General features: G+C 41.1%; 1 pseudogene; it reads right to left on the bottom strand.

Moving 5' to 3' along the window:
• Nucleotides 1–1,322: 1,322 nt before the first annotated feature.
• LOC110215591 (THO complex subunit 4 pseudogene) lies at nucleotides 1,323–5,603 on the bottom strand (annotated as a pseudogene).
• Between the last annotated feature and the right edge of the window lie 317 nt (nucleotides 5,604–5,920).

The following is a 5,920-nucleotide window of genomic DNA, read 5'->3' as shown; positions in this document are numbered from 1 at the left end:
ATATGCAGGATAATGGAGTATATAAGAAGTAGAATTTATGCCTTCCTTTTAGCTCAAATATTGCATAATTCCTTCAGACCTCTCTGTTCCTCATTCATGACATTCCAACTCCCATTTCCATGCCTTTGGACTGGCTGCTCCTCATACCTGAAGCATACTTTCTCCTTACCTCTGACTCACAAATCACTTTCTTCCTTCAAGGAGTAGTTCAGGCAATACCCTCTACATTCAACCTTGCCTAATCACCTGGACTGATACTACCTTCCCTCCCTAATTACCTTGGATTTATTCTCTTTATCCTTGCTCTCTATATACTCACATACTAGCATGTTGCTTCCCCTTTGAGAATGTAAGCCCCTTGAGAGCAAAGACTACTTCATTCTTTGTCTCGGTGTCCCCAGCACCAACTGTCCTGCACATAGTAGGTGTTTGTTGATTAATTGAAGCCTATTTTTTTTAAGATTCACTAACTTGTTTGAATAGATTGCAATGAAGCTGTTGTAACTGCGAGCCCTAAACTTTTTTAAAAAATAATACACATGGGGCAGCGAGGTGGTGCAGTGTATAGAGCACCAGCCCTGGAGTCAGGAGAACCTGAGTTCAAATTCAGCCTCAGACACATAACACTTACTAGCTGTGTGACCTGGGCAAGAAGTCACTTAACCCCATTGCCTAGCCAAAAAAAAAAAAAAGATTTCACTATTTAAAAAAATAACAATACACATTCTATTTTATTATGGCAAAGATATTAATGTTACTTTCTCTATAAAAGCAACTACTAAAATTTTACTCCAAAGGGAAAAAGATGTTACAAAACAAGTATTTCAGAATTTTAAAAAATCAACGTGAATTTTAAGTGAATTTCAACTATCATTTACAAACATAAAAGGAATAAATCCACCATTGTTATCAGACCCATAGCCATCCACGGCCATCTCCACTTGTCCTGATCTATATTTTTGCCCTGGCCCCAGATAGCTCCAGAGGAGAAAGTGAGGCTGGTGACCTTGCATAGCCCTCCGTCACTTAAGTCCAATTCACTTGAAAGTCATGGCATCATCTTCCTGATGTTATGGTCCTCTTCAAGAAAGAAGGACAAGGGGATGCTAGGTGTCACAGTGGATAGAGCACTGGCCTTGAAGTCAGGAGGACCTGAGTTTAAATCCAGCCTCAGAGCAAACACTTGACACTTACTAGCTGTGTGACCCTGGACAAGCCACTTAACCCCAATTACCTAAAAAAAAAAGAATGAAGGACAAACAACAGCCACCCAACTCCCCTACCCAATAGGCAGGTAACGAATGAGCTCTCTGGGTCCTATTCTATTCCAGGCTTAGGTTGCTGGCTCTGCTGGTGTCCATCCTAGCATTATGAGCCTCCACTTGTGCGTCTTGCTCTTCTGCCAAATGAGGCTGTTAGGAATTTCTTCCCATTCCTCTGCCTCGTCCTTGATCCCCTTTGCCACTGCCTAAGTGCTGCTGCCATCACCAAAGCTTCCAGGGCCATGCCTTCTGGTCATCTCATCTCTGCTCACACTCTGTGTAGGCCTTCACTGTGTATCTATGTGGGATGTCATGTGCTGAATATTCACAGCGCAGCCCTCTCAGGGGACATCATTATACTACTCCATAGCCTTCCGAACATCTGATTTTCACTCAAAATGCACGTCTGCTGTCCTTCAGTGCCATCTAAACTGATCGTAAAGTGCAGCTGTTTTCTTCAGAGTTCCAAATTCAGCAAATGATTCCAGAACATCCACATCTAACACCCCCAATTTCATATTGGAGACCAGTAGTTTTCCACTTGTCTCTCTGCCAGGATCTCCTTCAAATATTATTCTGTTGAACAGGTTGTGTTGCCACTTCTCTGGAAGCTATCCTACATGGCAGTAGGACACAGGTCTGTTCCTGCTGCTGCATCCATCTTCTTTGTGTGCTATGGTCAGCTGGGCCCTTCACCTCAAAACCACCCCAGTAGTACCTGCGCATTTCCACCTCAGTGGCTGCTCTGATCTTCAGTTGAGTTTAATGATGTTGGCCATGGACTCATCCATCCTGTTGCCTGTGGTCGGTCATATATTCCCATCTTTATCTTTTCTTCTAATTTGTGATCGATTTTGATCTTTGCTTTCACAAGTTGACAATATGACCAATCACAAACAAAATACGTGAAGGGAAAATAGTTAGTTTGGTTGTTGGGGAAAAGTAAAGGAGATTCACAAGCTTTAGCCACCCCTTTTCCATATTGCTCTTAAGTTTATTTTTCATAGTATCCAGGAAAAAAAAAGTGGCATCATGGTATTCAGGGATATCGTTTGGGTTAAAAAGAATCTCCTCAACTCACTTCCAACCAGCTCCTTTGCAGTACTTTTGCTAAGTAGTGTCCCTGGGAGAGTTTGAAGGGGAACCAAACCAGAGAGCCTGGTAGTATTATAGGAATTAAGACTCAAACGAGACTTTAGACCAGGGGTGGGGAGCCTGTGGCCTCGAGGCCACATGTGGCCCTTTAGGTCCTCAACTGTGACCCTTTGACTGAATCCAAACTTCACAGAACAAATCCCCTTAATGAAAGGATTTGTTCTGTAAAACTTGGACTCAGTCAAAAGGCCTCACCCGAGGACCTAGAGTACTGCATGTGACCTTGAGGCTTCAGATTCCCCACCTCTGCTTTAGATTGAGGGACCCCAAGCAATGGCAGGAAGAAGAATCCAAAAGTCAAACATGAAAATGTTTAAGGGTTTCTCCAGTTTTCTGGCTAGGTGTAGTTGATTGGATCATGCATTATAAAATGGCTAGAGATAGGCTTGGGGCTAAACTCCTTCCTTAAAGGAAGAAGCTATATTATTATTATTATTAACAATATTACTCTTGAAAATTAATAATATTAATAATAATATCATCAACAAACATTTATTTGGCACTTTAAGGTTTATAAAGTGCTTTAGATTGTCTTCTTTTGTCCTCACAAAAATTCTAGGAAGTAGGGGCTATTATTATCCTTATTTTACAGATAAGGAAACTGAGGTAGGTGGCGGTTAAATGACTTTCCCAAGGTCACATAGTAATTGCCTGGGGCCATATTTGAACTCAGATTTTCCTGACTCCAGGTCCAGCACTGTATCCACTGTGCCCCTAGCTACATTTGGCTGAAGACCAGCTAAGGCAGTTAGTAGACAGCAGCAGCAATGAAGAACCAGAATCATAGTTGACAATCAAAAGGTGGTGACTCAGTGGAGATGTAGCAGAGAGTGGTAGAGAGTCATCAGAGGACCTTGGTGGCTCTGCCATATAAGGCACAGTTGTCCTGATCATTCATGTTCCTTCTCATATGTGTATCCCAGACATGCATCTAACCACACATGCTCCCCACATGCATGGCCATCTATGTGTCTCCTCTTGTCATACATATCCTGAAAGAACTTTGGAAGACTTATTACCAAGTTTCAGAAGTATTATAATTTGCATTGACAGTAATTTTGGGGGGAGTATATCCATACCAATGAATTAATGGATCCTTGAAAGATCAAAGCAAATGGTTTAGTTGGAAAACCAATATGGATTCTAGTACTGACTCTGCAGCATGACAATATGATCACGTCGCCTCTTTTCACCTCAGTTTCTTCATCTGTAAAAATGAAAAGGTTAAACTAGATGATATTTGAGGTCTCTTGCATTTCTACAATTCTATTACTCTTTGAATGCTACTTTCAATTAACTTTCATTACAAATGTAAGAGATAGACTCCCACCAGCCCCATCTCAAGTGATACCATGCTTAATATGCTCCCTGATACCTTTATCAGATGAGAATGATTCTTTCATCAAGTTACAAAATCAATCAATAAATTAATCAATGGATATGAGGTATAAACAAGATTGTGTATGCCCTGAGGTGTCCAATCAAATTTCTTTGATTCAGCCAAGAAAGGAAAAAGCATGATTGGCTGACCAAATAAAGTAATACAGAGAAACTCCAGAGGAGACTAACCCAGCAGTGGGAGATTGCTGTTTGAGTTGAGAATTACAGTTTGAACTGAGCTCCCAAAAAGGAATCACTCTTAAAAGGAGTTTTCATCTTTCCTTCCTTCCTTTCTTCCTGTCACTCTCCCTCTCCATACAGCTCAATTGACCATATTAGTGGGGGAACTATACTCTAGAAAGGCACCGATCCTCATATCTCATCAGAGATCTACATCTAAGAGGAAATTAATGAAAAGTTTGTAATGGGAGAAAAGGACTACCAATGACCATAAGCTGTCATATATTCCTTTGCCTCATGTGTTCTCTACATGTTTGCTTCACAACCACTATACTTTAAGTTTCAACCCACTATACCCATTAACCATATGTGTTCAGGGGGCGAGTAAGTCCCCAGTTTGGGAGAAACATTTTGTGCCAATTATTTTTACTATACCATCTCTGTAAATAACCTTGCTAAATATGATTTAGTCTGGTTGACTAATTGTTAATGGGAAGCACATTGGTGGGGGCTCATGAGAGACAACACTAGAAACCCAGCCCATCAGGGTTACCCAATAGAGCCCTGAGAGTAGGAGTAGTCAACCAACCTTCTTAGGACCCCAAACCACAAATGTGAGTGCAAGCTGGGGAAATATTCCAGAAAGAAGTGTTATATGAAATTGGTGATATGTTCCTACTGGGAAAATCTCCTACTAGACTGAATGAAAAACTTTGACACAGGATTGTTGTAGTGATCTACATACATCTTATCCATGACTTGCTTGACATCAGAGTTCACTGGCATCAAGGTACAGCCAAAAGTGTTCTGGCTTTGAATTCAAAAGTTGTTATTGTTCAGTTGTTTTCAGTCATGTCTGACTCATTGTGACCTCATTGGGAGTTTTCTTGGCAGAGATACTGGAGAGGTTAGCCATTTCCTTCTAAAATTCATTTTATAGATGAGGAAACTGAGGCCAACAGGGTTAAGTGACTTGCCCAGGGTCACATGGCTAGTAAGTGTCTGAGGCAGAAGAGTCTTCCCGATTCTAAGCCCAGTGCTCTATTCACTGTACCACCTAGCTACCCATAACCGAAGTATCACCTCTATATTGATTGGGTCACACCGTTAAGTGTCTGGGGCTGCATTTGAACTCAGGTCTTCCTGCCTCCAGGCCCCATACATGCCACCTACCTGCCTCGAATTCAAAGGACCTGAGTACAAATCCCACACTAGATTTGAGAACTTTTGTGCCACCAGTTCCCAGAAGTTGGATTAGATGACTTCTAACAGTTCTTCAAGCTCTAAATCTATGATTCTATCATCCCTGCATGTGTTCTCCATCCCTAGCGGCATGATAACCAGTGGGAAAGCATAACCTGGTACGTACAAGGGAAATATTTCTTCTTGTTTATTTTGCTATGCTGTTGAATTTGTCTTTTGCTGAAAATTAATGTGTCCTCGCCTTGAGCTAGTAGTAAGTATCTACTGATCCTGATTCTGTCATTGAATGAGTTGTGACCCTTCCCAGACTCATATTAGCCAAAATTTGATTTGCCATCTGTGCTTTCATCTCACCCAGATGCTGAACAAAATAAGGACAAGGAGAAAGTTCTCTGTTATCTCACTAGATATCTCCTTCTGCATTGCGGAAATATCACTTTTTGGCTCCCATTATTAAACTAGTTTCAAATCTACCCAAATAGACTATCGTCAAGTCTGTATCTTTTTTGTCTTGTCCACAAGGGCATCATGGGAAACTCTGTCAAATGTTTTGCTAAAAATCGAGATACACTATATCCACAGCAATTTCTCTGGTCCATTAGTCTAATAACTCTTTTTTTTTTTAAAGGCAGTGAGGTTAGTCTGGCTTATCTTGTTCTTGATTGTCTGATGCAAACCTATAATGGGAGGTAGAGTGGCTATGTGCCAAGTATACTTGATTTAAAATCAGAGGGCTTGGG

This window comes from Phascolarctos cinereus, unplaced genomic scaffold (genome assembly GCF_003287225.1).
Source record: "Phascolarctos cinereus isolate Bilbo 61053 unplaced genomic scaffold, phaCin_HiC Scaffold_726;HRSCAF=1367, whole genome shotgun sequence".
Taxonomy (NCBI): Eukaryota; Metazoa; Chordata; class Mammalia; order Diprotodontia; family Phascolarctidae; genus Phascolarctos; species Phascolarctos cinereus.
The sequence above is the reverse complement of the archived record's forward strand: the minus strand, read 5'-3'. Positions and strand labels throughout refer to the sequence as shown.